The sequence below is a fragment of the Lactuca virosa genome, chromosome 9, assembly GCF_052849685.1.
Source record: "Lactuca virosa cultivar CGN04683 chromosome 9, Lactuca_virosa_CGN04683_v6, whole genome shotgun sequence".
Classification (NCBI taxonomy): Eukaryota; Viridiplantae; Streptophyta; class Magnoliopsida; order Asterales; family Asteraceae; genus Lactuca; species Lactuca virosa.
The window spans coordinates 78,054,237-78,070,529 of NC_136434.1; positions in this window are offsets into that span (position 1 = coordinate 78,054,237).

The following is a 16,293-nucleotide window of genomic DNA, read 5'->3' on the forward strand; positions in this document are numbered from 1 at the left end:
AACATATTTGTAGATAAAAATACATATACAGTTTAAAACTTGTATAAAACATCTATTCAACAGTCATCTCAATTAAACAATTAATATAATTAAACGTAGCACGTATTTTATAGAAAATACTTCATATCTAGGTGTAAGATGAAGGTGACTATACACTCACATGATTTCATGATAATCGGGCAGCACTTCGTTTCCTAAAACGATCGTTTCTAATAAAACCGGGAGTTTTATTGAGGAACCGGGCTCTACAAGGGCCGGGCTTCGAAACCGAAAAGATAAATTTCTCGGGCTTCTCGGGCACTTCGGGGCATATTCCGGGTCTTATAATCGATACTGAGGCTTTGGGGGATGTCAAAATGGTAAAAATATTGAAAAAGGGGTGGAAGATGGTAATTTTCCAAAAGTACCCGGGAAGGCTCGCGAAACTTCGACAGGTCATAACTTCTTCGTTATAACTCGGATTTTGGTATTCTTTATATATCCGTAATTCTTGTCACGACCACTACAACTTTCTTAATAGATATCGGCTTTATCTAATATTTATTTTTGACGCTCATTTTTATTCTTAATTAATTAATCCCTAATAATTAAGCATAAAACACACAATTTTCACATAATATTCACATAATTCCTTTTCATTTCTTCAAAATGAGTTACAAAGGTTAACCTAGACTATAACGTCAATATTAATGCCTAGCCTAGAAACACGGGCATTACACAACATGTCATGATAGTGGGTCCTCCGCATCTCCTCATCCCCTGCATACTGAGGCACCAATAAGGCCCTCTCCCGGAACTTGGCAGTAATCTCCGCCACCAACTCTGTCGTTTGTCTCATGTCTAGGAACTCACTGGCCAGCTGCTGAATCTCCACAGCCGGCGCAAACTCCACCGTAAACCTGGTCACAAAGTCAGACCAGGTCATAGCCTCAATGGCTGAGGCTCCCAAGGAATCATCAACTGACTCCCACCAGTCTCTAGCTCTGTCCCTCAAGCATCCTGCAGCAAATCGAACCTTCGACCCCTCAGGACAGAAGCTCGTCAACTGTGCAGACTCCATGTCTGCAATCCATCTCCTGGCAACAATGGGGTCCTTCACCCCGTGGAAGTCTGGCGCGCCACTGCCCCTGAAGTCCTTGAAGGACAGTGTGTGCGATCCTAACTGGCTGGATGCCATATCACTCTGGAACGCTCTAAGGCGATCCTCCATCAGCTCAATAATCCCTTCCTTGATCGACCCGAAAATCACCGGGGTCGACTCAAAGATACCTCTCGTGATCTCAGATGCAATGAACTCGCGTAATCCCTCATCCACTGGCTCGGAACCTGTACCCGAACCTGATCCTGAATCGGATCCTGATCCTCCCGTTCCGTGTCGCGTAATCATCACCATTCTGAAACGAAACACAAAATTGTCAGGGTCGTACGTAACCTCAGAAGATCTCACATACTACAAGTTTCCTGGTTCTATCTCGGCCCTCCTTGACTCGAGTACGGATCCTCTGCTTTCAGTAGTACGGGCCCATACTACCTTCCACATCTATCCATACTTTCCTCAAGGATTGCTTCGACTTTACCAAGTCCCTTATACTACTGCTGCTCTCTGCTACTCATCTCATCCTAGGCTTACCCTAGGGAAATCTCCAATCCCAAACCCAGTCCTCAGCTTCTGAAAGACTCTTCATAATGCCAATTAACCACTACATGAATACCATCACATGTGACGAGGCGCGGATAATCCTTCGAGTAAAGGACTCATCCCTACAACGGTTAGAATCAGACAAGAGTTGCACAATAGGGTCAAGTCCAGCACTCTGAGATTATTCAACCCTGATCACATGTGACTTAACGCATTCATCTAGTAGCTAACTCCCACCACTTAAAGTCCCACAAAGCACAAAGCAAGTAGCATTCAGAAAAACGGAAAATCTAACCAAACAAGCCATTCTATCCTCTTATTAGGAATCTACACTAGCATCCAATTCAAGGGCTCATACAATCAGGCATAACCTAAACAGGCCATCCTAATACTGGCTGATCAGTTCTAGCATGCAATTCTACAAGTTCACATAAGCATACAAAGGCATCTCTCCTAGATCCTTAGCCATAATCTAGCATGTGAATCACATAATCATAAGATATCACATATCTAACATGTATTGGTATTTTGGGAAACACTTACTTGAGCTCGGCCGATTGCACGCATCACACACTTTGTTCTTTTCAAAGTTCCTTTCTCTTTTCAATACTTTTCAAGTTCCTTTTGAAAATTTTCATATCAAGTCCTCAGTTTGAGTCCAGACACACCCGAGAGTGTGCCCGAATCCCTCAAACCAAGGCTCTGATACCAACTTAAAACATCCCAAAATTCAAGGCCAAAAATTTTGTTTTGATTAATTAGAACCGCTTAATAAATTTTGCCCAATCATTTAATAACATTCTTAATCAAACAATTATCAGAGTTTTAAATCCCAAAGATCATCTAGTGCGGAAAACATGGTGTGATGCGTTGCGATCGCCCTGAGCTCCTTCCTTTGAAAAACATTAGTACCTGAAACAAATAGCTGAAAACCATAAGCACGAAGCTTAGTGAGTTCCCCAGATACCACGTACCATACATATCAACTGATCCATACATCCCATACGTAACCATGAGCCATACATAACAAACATATCCATAATCAAGTAAGGTGTTATGTGCCAAACATAGTCTTGATGTTTTGCCACGGGCCGCACGTGGTCTTTCTTGTCAGGCCTGGGGCTACTCCCTGGGTCTTACAGACAAGTGCCAAGGGCCACCCCCTGGTCTTCCATGCAAGCATCACAAAGACAACTATACATACTACTCTACTAGGCTACTCAGCATACAGTATGCCAGGGGCCACCTCCTGGTCTTTCATTCATAATAACATACAGTATGCCAGGAGCCACCTCCTGGTTTTTCATACATGTTGCCTAGGGCTAACCCCCAGGTCTTCCTACCATACATAATAACATACTGTGTGCCAGGAGCCTCCTCCTGGTCTTTCATGCATAATGCCTAGGGCTAACCCCCGGATCTTCCTACCATACATAAACTAAATGGGCCGGCATTGTGGCCGTATACCCATAAAAACAGTGAGGAGACTCACATCGATATCGTGTAGTGTCAGCACGATCCTCGGCATGGAAATCAACTCGTCTCAACTCTTCAATCCCTACACAACAACCCTTCTCGATTACTAATTCATAATTATAACCCTCTTACAAGAGTCAGCCCAAGTCCAAGTCAATAGTCAAGGTCAAACCCTGGCCAAAGTCAACATCCAGTTGACCCGACTCGCCGAGTTAGGCCGCCAACTCGTCGAGTCCCCTTTTCCATAAAATGCTAAAACCCTGACGCTACTTGCCGAGTCTAGCAAGAGCTCGACGAGTTCTCCTTCAACCATAACATCGGGACCATCTTCAATCGACTCGTCGAGTTCTCTTTGAACTCGTCGAGTTCATCTCCCTTATACGAACGTGATCAGTCTTGACTCGTCGAGTTGTATGAACAACTCGTCGAGTCCACATGAGTTGGGAGATTGCCTTGGACTCGCCAAGTCTGTTCATACACTCGTCAAGTCCTATGATTTCCAGGTCCAAGACAAACCCCTAGCAGGCTGAGTATTCCTTCCACTCAATCTAAACCATTTCCAGAAGTCGTTTTGGGGGAAATAGCGTCCCGACTCGCCGAGTCACCCAAGTGATTCGTCGAGTCCCTCTTTGTCCAAAACTATACAGTCGATTACAATGGGTCTCAATGCATCAAAACCATAGATCTGACCTCCTAGGGTCCATTTCATACGTAAAGTTCCAATCTTGACGTCCATGCATGGGGTTTTTGGCTCAAAAAGCCATAAAAGGGGTATATATGTGAAGCATGGGTCTCCTATGGCCATAAAGTTGGCACCTTTATGCCATGGGAACCCTCAATGGTTCCAGATCTGAAGCACAAACCCACTTATGCACACAATTTCGTCTATTGCTTCACTAAGGCTTAGGAAAAGGTAGAAAATAGCCCCAAATCAAGACCTAAGCAAAGAATAGTCAAGGTTTCAGCTTTATATCTCAAGTGAGCTGGAATTGGGGCACAACCTCTGGATGTACTAACTTCCACTTGAACTTCCAAGCTTCCTTCTTTTTCTTCAACTTCTAATACACACAAAAGGACACCAAAAATCTCAAGAACATTCATTAATGGCTTAGGGTTTCGAGTTAGGGTTTCTCTGGGTTGGGAGGAACGATGGAGGCTGAGTTGTGGCAAGAAAAGTTGTTTAAATAGGGTGCTAACCCTGAACATTAGGGTTTGTCCAGACAGCTTCTACTCGTCGATTCGGTCCCCCGACTCGTCGAGTAGGTTACTAAAACTCCCTCATAATGTCGAGTCTACTCGACGAGTTGGGCCTCCAACTCGCCGAGTCTTAGAGTAAATATCAAATTTCTTGAATTTGAATACGTACCAAGAACCGGGTGCTACAACAACATTATTCACAAATTAGAAAAGGGATGTCGTAATCTAACAAACAAATAATTTGAAGGTAAGTGAATGTCGATTCACTAATTCTCCACCATGAAAAACGAAAAAGAGATTAAGTTTTAAATGTATTGAAAAACTCCTAGATCCTTTGAGGTTCATTAAACCTTTCAATGGCATGTTTAAATCTCGATTTGCCCATCTAGTTTGTGACTGGGATGCCGAGGATCACAAAGCGGGTGTGAATAACCATGCAAATATACATGGTGCCCTTATTGTTACAGTCACCTATTCGATGTGTCGGTTAACCACACACGCTCCATCGAACTATGACAAACAATGAGTCACCCTTTGCCACCTTTGCTTAGAACCCAATTAATGTGCCGGTTAACCACACACGCTCCATTAACGTCTTAGCAAGGGTACAAAGTGTAATTTCATGGAATTGCATCAAATTCACTTTTGCCTAAAGTAACTAAGATTGGGAATTTTGTAGAAAACATTTAGTTACTTTTATAATTCATTATACTTATTAATGAGAAGGTGGTTGCCCTATCCTTCCCGTTCGGCTAACGATCCTCCACCAATCAAGCAAGCGGTGGGTGAGAGTGGACACCCATTAAACAGCCATTTTATAGGTCATAACCATATACCCCCTTATAGATCGGCTTCGTGAATGAGGTCTACTAACGGTAAGACTAGCATTTAAGTTATACATATATATTAATCTTATAATATTATAAAGTATAATGTTGAATTTTAAACTTGTAAAATTCTAAGGTTTGAAATTTAAATAATAATTCAAAATAAGCTTTTAAGTCAAGAATTTAAATTTCAAAACTTGAGGGCAAGTTTTGAACTTTTCAAAACATAAAGGATCAAATAGAAAATAATTTAAATTAAACAATTAATTTAATGATTATCTAAATTTGACCTAGTCAATATTACTTGCAAGATAATTCAACAATTAATTCAAATAATCAAATATTATCAAATAAGGAATTTATTTTTTAAACAATTGGTAATTATCTTTTGATTTGGTAAGGATAATCATAAAACAGTAATAAAATTTGGATTTTATTAGTCAAAAACGATTTAGGCAATTATCCTTAAGCAAAACAGCAAGAAATCCCGAAAATCCCTCTGACGGACGCTCCGACTCGCCGAGTCCCCTTATGGACTCGTCGAGTTCATCCTACTCGTCGAGCCCACTATGGGACTCGCCGAGTCTGTCAGTCAGGGGGCAGAAAAAATGATTTTAAAGATTGAATGAAGACACAAAGCATCAATACAATAGAAACCAATCAAGGCTCTGATACCACTGATGGGTTTTAGCCAAAAGAACATCTTATGTACTCATGCAAACCCTAATGCTTGGATCTAGGTTTCTCTAATTGTACATGCAATCATCCAAGACTTTCAAACCCTAGATCTAATGAGAATAATTCGAAATTAATATGACAAATCAGATCTAGATGATTACCTCTTGTTGCTTGCTTGAATCTTCTTGTTCTTGGAGCTTAGAGTCACAAGTGTCACTCCTCTAATGGCTTACAAACACCAATAGAAAAAGAATGATCTTGGAGACAGGTTGGAGGCTCTTAGAATTCGGCTCTTGCACTCTTAGAAGAAGGGTAGCCGATTTCTGTAGCCTAGGGGTTCTATTTATATTGGAGCTGCTAGGGTTTCAATCAAAAACCCTAATGGACTGCTTAGGCTTCAAGCTATCCAAGGAACCTTCCAGAATAAGGCCTTGGACGAAATCTAGATGGGTTCCTACCCACAATTTCATCCACCCCTTAACCATAAAGGTTTAACAGCCCAAATCAACTATCACACAATTAACAGTTCTAGACCCTTTTATTTAATTAATCACTTTTAGCCACATAATTAATTCTTAATTAATTCTTGTCTAATATTATTTAAACTATATGATTTCTCCTTTAATATATTATTCATATAACATATTAATAAACCATAATAACCTCTTTATTCATAAATCATCCTCACATGTTGCTTCGATGAAGGCAACCCAAAAGGACCATGCACAACCGGGTCAAGTACTTACCAAATATAGTTACAGGCTTAGACACTAATCCAACACTTTCTGGATCTACAAGCTCCCTTCCATGATCAACACTTGAACACCACCTTATCTTCTTGCACACACACACTAAAAGTCTTCTTTCAAGCTCCAAGCTTCATCCAAGGTCATTTAGGGTTTCATGGTTGTGAAAAGGGGTGGAGCATGGTCCTTTTGGGTTGCCATTAGAATTCGTCCAAGGCTTCTACGGAGGGAGTCTATGGGCTGCTTAGGGCCTAAGCAGTCAGATTAGGGTTTCCTGGTTGATAACCCTAATAGCCTACCTATATAAGGAACCCCTAAGGCCCCAAAAATGTGTTGAAGTAATCTCTAAGGATTCTTGGACATTTTTGGTGCTCCTCCTCCTTCTCCTAGGTCATCTTGTTGCTCATGGTGTTTGTGACTCCATTAGGGGTGCAACATTTGAGGCACTAGGCTTTCAGAAGTCAATTACAAGAAGGATTCAGATTTTTATTGCAACATAAAAATCAAGGTAAGATCTAAACCCTAATTCATATGTTAATTTGATTATTGTATACTATATCTAGGGTTTATGAGCTTTGGATGATTATTGCATGTTCATTAGACAAACTAGATCCAAAGCTTTAGGGTTTGCATGTACACCATAGGATTGATGTAGTGCTCATAACTCATTAGTGGTATCAGAGACTAGGCTGTTTGTTTGATGTAATTGATGCTTTACATAATCGTTCAAGCTGAAAATCGCGAAAAACTGCATTCTGGAGCCTGAACTCGCCGAGTTCATAGGTGAACTCGCCGAGTTCAGTGGGAACTCGACGAGTCCATCCCTGACTCGACGAGTTTGTAGGTCTGATTGCTTTTTTTGCAGGATTTTGACCTGTTTTGGCTGTGGATAATTACCATAAATGTTTTTTTATTGATAAAATCCGATTTTTATTGATATTATGTGATTATCCTTACCAAATTAGTAGATAATTGTCAAATTAATTAGATAATCATTACCTTATGTGATAAACTTGATTTATTTAAATTATTTGATGAATTATCTTGCAAGTAATTAAATTAGGTCAAATTTAGATTTACCAATTATTTGATTAGTTAGATTATTTGTAATTTGATCTAGATAGTTTTGAAAAGTTTCAAAACTTGCCCTCAAGCTTTGGAATTTAAATTTTTGATTAAAAAGTTTAATTTTGAAATGTTTAAATTCTAAACACTAAGGTTTTGAAAAGTTTCAAAACTTGTCCTCAAGTTTTGGAATTTAAAATTTTGATTAAAAGTTTAATTTTGAAATATTAAATTCTAAAACCCTAGTTTTTGAAAAGTTCAAATTACACCCTTATGGTTTTATTAAGTTAATTAAATGTATAATTAAAAGATAGTTAATAAATCCATAATAATATGGTTTATATTTAATTAAATTAAAAGTATAATTTATTAAATTAGACCACTTAGTATTTTAAAAGTGTAAAATACACCCTTATACTATATATAAGATTAAAAAGTCTAATATTATATATGTATAAGTAAATGTCAGTCTTACCGTTAGTAGGCCTCATTCACGAAGCTGGTCTCTAAGGGGTGTTTAAGGAAGCGGCATGTAAAATGACCGTCATTGGGTATCCATTCTTACCCACCGCACTCTTGACTAGTGGAGGGTCGTTAGCCGAACGGGTAGGATAGAAGACAACCTTCCATTATAAGTATAATGAAGTACGAAGTAACTAAACACTTTTATAAATTCCCAAATCTTAGTTACTTTAGGAAAAATGTGGAGTTGGTGTTATTCCATGAAATTACACTTTGTACCATTGCTAAGACGTTAGTGGAGTGTGTGTGGTTAACCGGCACACTAATTGGGCTCTAAACAAAGGTGGCAAAGGGTGACTCGATGTTTTTCATAGATCGATGGAGCATGTGTGGTTAACCGGCACGTCGATTAGGTGACTGTAACATTGGGGGCACCATGTATATTTGCATGGTTATCCACAACTTGTTTGTGATCCTTAGCATCCCAGTCACAAACGAAGGGCACACTCGAGATTTAAACATGCCATTGAAAAGTTCAATGAATCTCAAAAGATCTAGGAGTTTCAATTCATCTAAAACTTAATTTTCAATTTTCGTTTTTCATGGTGGAAATTGGTAAATCGTCATTTACCTACCTTCAAATGTTCTGCAATTTGGATTACGGCATCCCTCTTCCATATTGTAGGATATTGTGTTGGATCCTATCCTTGATATTTCATTTGGGTGTTATATCAAAGATTCCAATCAACTAACTTGAATTTCTCCCATTTTGTAAATGTCAAAGTCTAATAACTATGGTCTTCTTGAATCCGTTGGAAAAAGTTTTCCGCTTGAAGATGATGTTCCACGATTGGATTGTGGAAATGGAAATCAAGCTTACTTCCTCCACCTCCTCCAATAATTCTCTCTGACCCACATGTTCGAAGACTTGAAAAGTTCAAGGTTACTCAAGCCCTATTGGCAAACAAACATGAAGATGGAAATTCTGTATGTGCTCATGTCTTGGATATGAAGTTGCATATTGACAGATTGGGAATGTTGGGTGTCGAAGTCCTTAGGAAGCTGGTTGTTGACTTGGTTCTTCAATCACTTCCTCACTCATATAGTGAGTTCATTAGAGAGTACTATATGATGGACCACGACATGACCCTCATCGATTTGAATTATTTTCTTATTGCTGCTGAATCAAAAATAATTTGTCGAACTGGTCAAGCAAATTTGTCACACCCCCAAACCGGAACGGCGGAAACGTTCGGGGGCGGAGGACGTCATGCTCAGTATCATAACCATAGTGAAGAAAGTAAACACAACCATCATAAATATAATTTAAAAGGTTACATCGTTGCAATAATACAGGTTTCCAAATAAATTACATGTGATGTCAAAATATTGCAAAAATTTGCGCCTTAACGTCTGGCCTTCAAAAATCTTGTGGTTACCTGTATTACTGATTACCTGAGAATACAAGTTGTTTTTGAAAGAGTATCAGCATTAAAGCTGGTGAGTTCATAAGCAATTTATGAATGAAAAATGGATGTTGTTCCTTATAGTTTGTTACAAGGTTGTTTCCAGAAAATCCAATATTTTCTAAAAGGTTTGTTGTAGTCTTAACTAAACCAATACTTAGTATATGTAAGTAAATCGGCATACTTATGTGTGGTTTTATATTTAAATAAAACTCCTTTTTGTGGAATTCTTAAATCCCCGTGAACTGTGTGATTTGTTAATACCCCATGTGAGTTGTTATAACCATGCTAAAACTCGAAGGCCTCGTACTCGACGTTCTTCAGGCATCGGAATGTTATGATATTTGTCACCCCAGATGTGCCGGTCTAGCTGTTGCAAGCAGCTTAGGTGCCGGTTTGTCAGACCCAATATAGATCTATACACAACTATCATGCTCTCCCTCCAAGAGATTCTGATTATAACTACATGACTTTTCTGTGGTACTTAAGAGTACCCCGAAGGTGAATGTCTCACAAAATTATTCATTAACAAGTTCACGTAGTTTGTAATGAAATACCCGTTTTGTAAATCGATTGTTTTACCGTTTCCTTATTAAACGAGATGTTCAGACTATACCTATTATAGTTTATCGAAAATGTTTTATGATTTAATGAAACCTTGTTATGCATGACTTTGTATTTCAATAAAAATGACATTGAAATTACTAAGTGTAAATCTTACACACCTTGCTTAGCATGTTACAAGGTGTGAATAACTCTTAAACTTGTTTTGACAGTTTTACCCTTAACTGTCACTGTTTTAGAATATTTATAGAAAAATCATCGTAAGTCGAAAACTGAATCCGTAAACTCAGAGAGTTTGGAAAAAGCGTCTACTGTATTCATAAATTTTCTTATAATTTTTTTTGGTCTCAAACCAGTGCGAAAACGTTCGTCTTCACAACTTGGTCCGATTTTGTTGCTTCAGTGATAGGCAGTTTTGTAAAAATCGCTATAAATTGTAGAAAAATCGTATGGAGATGTGCAAGTAGTCATTTTAAAGGTATAAACCTGAAATATTTTCATATTAAGCAGTTTTGAAAAATATTAAGTTTAAGTTGGGTAAAACAGTTCGTGAACAGGTCACAACTTTTCTGTTGTAAGCTGTCAAGTTAAGTTTTAAATATTTTTGGTGTTTTAACTTGTATTCCCCCCCCCCCTTAAAACTAAATAAAACTGGAAAATGTAGGGGTATGAACTCACCTTGAGTGATTTCTTGAAGAGTGTAAGGTCGAAGACGAAGAGTATCAAGTCAAGAACACTTGATGAACACGTGAAAGCTTGGATGATCCTAAGAACGATTTTTGGTGTTAAAATGTGGGTAGATGATTCAAGGATGTTATGAAAACATGGAATACACTTGAGTTTAGGTGAAATACTTACCAACAAGGGAAGTAATAGCTCAAGAACACCTTCACAAGGTGGTTGGAAGTAGAGAGAAAAAGAGGCTCTCTTGATGGTTAGGAAGAGTGTAAGTGTTTGATAATGAAGAAAATGATCAAGGCAAACCAAGAAATCCTCCAGGGATTTCTTTATATAGGAGGTTGTTGAAGCAATTTGGAAGATTTATAGGATGTTTTCCTTGGTTTGTGTGATGTGGATAGGGTTGGCTAATGAGGAGGTGACACATGGAGGCAAGTGGGCACACTTGACCCACTTGTGGTGTAAAACATCCTTAGATATTTCTCTTATTGTAAAATAATGATTTATAATTAATAAATCCTTAAGATATGAATAAAATATGAGTTTAGGGAGTTTAAAATGATAAAAATATGAATTTGGTGAAAAATCCCCGTCAAAAACGTCAAAAACAGGCTTAACAGGCGAAAGTAGTCGAAAACCGGACAAGAGGAGCGAACATACGAGGGTTCGGTTCTTGGAGTTGAGGACCGAGAGTGAGAAGAAGGAACCAAAGGAGGGAAGGTGGGTCTCGGGCCCGAAGGTAGGAGGGAAGTGAAATGGACCGAAGGCTCGGTTCATTTCGATTGTATTGAGTTTTGGTCCTGCTGACTTCGGTCCTCAGGGAGGTTCGGTCCGAGGAGGCTATGTTCGGTTCTGAAAGAGGACCTTCGGTCCTGAGAGGGTTCGGTCATAAGAAGCTTCGGTCCTCCTAGTTCGGTTCCCTAGGGTTCGGTTCCTAGGGGTTTCGGGCCTATTTAGCTATTTTTCAATATAACTCCCCGATTCAAGCGGTTTTTGGCCAAGTTAAGGGTCGGGATGACCCGGATGACTATAAAAAGTTGAGAGAGATTTGGGAGAGAATTGGGAGAGATTGATTTTTAGCCAATATTATCGCATAGTCTCGCAATGTAAGGTTTGTGAACCCCGTTATGCTTCGTTTACGATTATTTTAAGTCCCCAAAAGGGTCCATAGTCATGTTTTGATGCGTTTAACTCCCTTCTTAGGGTTTTAAATTGTTAAACACATAAATTCTCTGAGACACTTGAATTCTTGACATACAAATGCACATTTTTATACATAGAATATCTTTTAACATAGAAGTATTAGTTAAGTTTGACCGGTTTGACTTGTTGACTTTGACTTTGACTTGAAATTGACGGTTGTCACAAAATTTTTCGGGTAAATCAATGTCCCAACTTTCTATGGACAATGGCAACATTGGAAGTCCAGAAAAGTTTTCTCTACGCAAGAGAAAGGATAAGTTTGTTTCTACTGCCAAGAGAAGGGGCATTGGTTGTGAAGCTGCCCTGACTACCTGAGAGATCTAAGAGATGGGAGAGTCAAGATGTATGACTCTACTTCAGGTTAAATCCACTATCTAACTCTATTAAGTTCCTTTTTAGATTCTTAATACATGATGTGATAAGATTACAGTTGGTGTTTTGTAGGATCGAAGAAAAGAAAGGAAGCTTAAAGGAAGAAGTGAGCTGAATCTGATCGCGAAGAAATGGATTTCGGTCGCATGATTCGATGATCGGAATTTTGGAGCTGCTACATTTAGAGTTATGATAGGTTGCTTAGGAATATGTAATAACATAGTTTTCATTTGAATTGCATTGTAAGGACAAGTTTTTCCGCACTTTTTATAAATAAAATAAATTTTAGTGTTTGTCTTATTTATATTTCCTTGCAATGGCATGAATGAAAATTGATGTTTGTGTATTTCTAATTTTTGCAATGTTAAAATGGTTGTGATTCTTAGTTATGTTATTTGTGGTAATGTCGAGAATTTACCAAATAAGGAAAGATTCTTGTCGCCCAAGTTTCAGTTGGACAGAAACTTGGAATCATACAACTTGTATTGTATGATGAATGAGAACCTTCATATTTGGAAAATTAAGACTAATTCCTTGACAAAAGGTCAAGTGAAGGACTAGGAGAGCTGGTACACAATGTTGTGCACTGGTCAAGTCCACCACAAATAACAATAAGATTATTCGTCATGATTTACTAAAAGTCTAGTAAATGTGGTTATGCTTACAAGATTAAGTATAATTCTGAATCATTGAAAAGTTTCAATGAATGACAGAACGAATAAGAAGAATCAAATAGGCAGAAAGATAAAAGTTTCTCCAGTCTGAAAAGATGGGAGAGTACTTTAGTTTCATGTTTTATGATCGTCTCATTGATTATGAAACCATATCACAATTGATCCTCTAAGTAAATCTTGGTGCACAGGTATGGCTAAGAAGAGGAATCAGGAATTGTTGAAGTGGTTAAATAAAAAAGGATGAGTCATACTTCGTTCCAAAATCAAGTCTTAGAGTCATACTCCAAGATTGTGACTTGAGTAACATATCTTAAGAAGTTTTAACACACTCATCGAATGTAGATTAGAAAAATGTTTTTCTTACTCTTGCACGTTTGAAATTGGTAAGTTGTGATGTATTCAATAAGACAAAGACCAACTAAGACCAATTGTGTGTAGTGGTTTGTCTTGATAAGAATCCGCACTAACTCTTAAGTATTTGTTTGTTAAGAAATGTTTCTTGACAAGAGAATCTTATATGTCAAGAGGTCAGTGGGAGTCTAAATGATCTTGAAAAGGTTCAAGAACTAATCGAGAGTAAACTTATTAAACACTAGCACACGACTTGAGGTTTGTAACCTATCGTGTTGACATATTCTTGTTTCTGTGCCATTCCAGTAAAGTTACTTATGCATATGAGTTGTACGAGTTCTCAATTGACTGAATAAGGGCAAGCACCCTGATCAATGGAAAGTACATTGATAGGTAGGGTGAGCTGCTAAATATCTTGGAAGCAATGGAAGGACCCATGATGGCAAGAAATTAAGAATGAAAAAGTTATGTCCATAAGAGTTTGGATTTGTCACAAACATTATCTTATGATTATGGTTATGACAAATTCACATGGATAGGAACACATACACCATAAAATCTAAGTGTCATAAGGTTTCTCTCCTTCATGAAAATGATTGTGAGGAAACGCTTTCACTAAGAGAGATTTTAAGGAGATAGCGATTATGCAAATTGCATTCTCAAATTCGATTATGATTACGGCATCCCTCTTCATAGTTCGAATTGTAAGATTTGGCAATTAGTTTGAACATTCGAGACTTTTTGCTGTAAGTTCTAGAACTGTTTAGACACACATGTAAGTTATCTAAGGAAAGGTGTATGAGAAGCTTAGATAAAGGCTTATCGAAGCATATCGTATTAGAAATGTGAACTTTGGAAGTCAATAAGTATTGCCTTCTAGAAGTATAATGGTTTTCTGAATACGTGTCAAAGCTAGTGGGAGCATAAATGTTATGCTGGTATGGATATAATCATCATGTTAGTGGGAGCATGATTATTATTTTAAGTGTTGCAAGTTAGCAATGTTAATTATAGAAAACAAAAGGTTCACTTTGCAAAGTTGCAGGGGTTGAAAAGTTGTTTTGCTATAATTAAGAGACAGAATATTATACTTCGTTTCAAAATCTAAAAGCTTGGATCGAGAAATTTTAATCAAATTTAGTCAAAGGTCAACTTAAAAGGATTCTATATATGGCAATATTATAGCAAGGAACTGGTAAAGTATCACGTTTTTTCATTATGAATCGTGTCCCATATGCTTCGGGTATAGGATCGATTGCATATGCTATAATATTCGACCGTTCAAAATTTTCCAAATGCCTAGGACATTAAGAGGGAAAAAGGACTAGAACCGGATTTGACTAAAATAATTAAACAGCTGTCAAGGACAATCTAAGGTTCGCTAAGGATTGATCGCTTGTGAGCAGTTGGAAGTATAGTAATGAATGGACCATAATGACATTATTATGATTAGATATGATTCTATTAATAATGAGTTGTCATATGGCAAATATGGAAATGTTTCCATATTGGGAATTGGATATTAAGAATCCATGTCTAGATTAGAAACTTTTATGCAAGAAGGATGTTCAAAGGAATGTACTTTGAATGTGAGACTTCACATCTATGGAATTGTCTTGTAACAATCGCCAATAGAGAACTTTGTAATTTCATTGGCAAAGTCTTGGTGACTTTGGTGCTAAAATATTACAAAAGGATCAGTATATAAAATGTTAGAATCTAACATATTCTAATAGTGACAAGAATCTTGTATTCTTACACTAATGATAAGGATTAGGAGTTGTGAAATGAGTATCATTGGAAATTTGTTCAAATGATCTATTTCACAAAGTATGGACCATAGGTAAACATAGTGTGCATGCTTGGAGCATGGGACAACTGCTGCTATAATTCAAGTAATAAGTTGATTACCCGAAACAACGAATAATGAGTAATCAATATGGTGATTAAATAAAGGTGTCTTATTTATACTCAAAAGTTTGAGGCCATATTGGATTCAATTATTATTGTGTTTCACTTTGCATGTTTTGACTTCCTGAATAATAAGATTATTCGAACGTTCCACGGTCGCTCATACTTTGGGACTAGGTATGAAAGAAGATTGTCATGAATTGGTTTGTAGATTGTCTAAAGTGTATTATACATAGCAAAGGTTTGATGCAACGTTCATGAGTGCTTATGAATATGCTTTGAGCATTGGATTAAACCCATGCTCACTTGGATCGGTTCATGGATTTTATCATGAGTGATTGGTGAGACGATAATATCTTATATTCTTGTAACCGAGACGTGTGAGCTGCATTCTGCAAGTCGTTTGCACATTGATAATATGTAAACGCACCAGTAACTTGGTGTTATAAAACATGTTGTTGTGTGTGATTTGATGAGTAGGTACAAGAGAGCATTGAGTCAAAGTTTATATGTTCCTTTTACCCAAAGTGGGATAAAAGCGATATGTGTGGGCCCCTCGATGATTTAGTGATGACACCCCTAAGCGCTTGGCCAAGCCGTGACTAACTTGATGTGTTTAATTGTAGTCTGTTGTCATTCGTCATAAATCGGAAATCGGGAAACAACACATGAATAGAGAGTATGATTAAATTCCATGTCTCAGTTCATACGATATCTAGAATGGAGGAATATATGATCCCTTATCTAAAGGACACGCTTCTGATAAGATCAGAGTTGACAGCGGCTTTTGAAAGTTACGATTGCTGATCAGGTTCCAAAGTCATACGCAATATAGTTATTAGACTTATACAAGTGGGAGACTGTTGGATTAGGTGTCTAAGCCCATAGCTATTTTGGTATGTACTTGACCCGATTGTAAGCATGGTCCTTTTGGGTTGCCTTCACCATAGCAACTCATAGGATGAATTAAGGAGAAAAAGGATT